Source organism: Austrofundulus limnaeus, unplaced genomic scaffold (genome assembly GCF_001266775.1).
Source record: "Austrofundulus limnaeus strain Quisiro unplaced genomic scaffold, Austrofundulus_limnaeus-1.0 Scaffold1327, whole genome shotgun sequence".
Taxonomy (NCBI): domain Eukaryota; kingdom Metazoa; phylum Chordata; class Actinopteri; order Cyprinodontiformes; family Rivulidae; genus Austrofundulus; species Austrofundulus limnaeus.
Window position 1 is genome coordinate 74,132 of NW_013953729.1, and position 1,252 is coordinate 75,383.

Here is a 1,252-nt window from a genome sequence, read left to right on the forward strand (position 1 = left end):
AAATAAACATTTGAAATATATGACTTTGTATGTAATGTATGAATATAATATACAAGTTTCACTTTTTAAATGGAATTACTGAAATAAATCTACTTTTTCATGATATTCTAATTTTATGACCAGCACCTGTAGATCTGAAGGTAAGTTCAAGCATAGTTCTTAGCTGCTGGCATGTTGAATTATAAACAAGGTAATTATGTCATTAAGAGTCAAATTATACTTACAACTTGTTCTGCAGTTGTCTGTTGAGTATTATTGTGTTGACTGAGTTCAACAGTGTCATCCATGTTTACATCATGATCATCACTGCAAAGTCAAAAATTGTTATCAAACTATGTATTTCTTAGACTAAGTGACTACATTTACGCATGTGTTTATCCTCAGTCACACAAATCATGTGTACTACAAATAACTTCCTTTTTGTATGTTTAACTGTATTTTGTTTTTATTTAAACTCAACAKGCTGTCGCTCGGCAATGTTAATTCACAAAATTAACACTATTAACTCATGTCTTCTTTGAGTAGATGTCAACAGTCTTACATCATCACACCAAATTTTACACAACTTTAATAAATGTTACTAAACAGTATAATGTYACAAATTAATGTGAGTACAGTTTCATATTTTCAAAATAAAATTACCCCTTTAACCCTGTTGTAAAGCTACTTAGAAATACAATTTGCAGCTTCTCAATATTGGTTTTCAAACATTAATGGGTTACTGAAGTGGTTTTGCAATACATAATTTTTCTACAAATACCGAATTACTATACCTGACTGCTGGGATGACTTCATCCCTTGAAGTAGCAGAGATCCCATAAAAAACCTTAAAAAGAAAAGAGCATTTAGTACACAATAAGATTACACATTTAGATTTCCACTTTAAATGCAGGGGAAAACATAATATTGACACATTTTAAAGCAACTTACATCAGGGGTGCCAGCACTAACATAGATATAATGTTCAGGAGCCTGTTTAAATCAAAGGAATTTATTAATGTAAATCTTAAAGCATACAAAATGTTTTTTGTTTTTATTGTGACTACTTTTCTCTTACATCATTGATGTTACACGTTGATGCCTGTGATGACACAGCTGCCGATGCTTGAGGTGTTTCCTACATAATTACAGTTACATTATCATAATAGAATTAAAAAATTAAAAATAACAATCAAAATTTTTTTTCTTGTAAATTGATTGTAACTTACATTGTGGACATGAGCAGGCGATGCCTGTGGAGACACAGTTGCTG

The 1,252-nt window shown here is 30.6% G+C and overlaps 1 long non-coding RNA gene across 1 annotated transcript; it reads right to left on the reverse strand.

Annotated features, from left to right (window-relative positions):
• Window positions 1–134: 134 nt before the first annotated feature.
• LOC106534982 (uncharacterized) lies at window positions 135–1,244 on the reverse strand. The gene is made up of 4 exons (XR_001312402.1): window positions 1,058–1,244; window positions 931–972; window positions 774–826; window positions 135–306 (listed from the first exon to the last, which is right to left on the reverse strand). It is a non-coding gene; the product is annotated as an uncharacterized LOC106534982 (long non-coding RNA).
• Window positions 1,245–1,252: the final 8 nt, after the last annotated feature.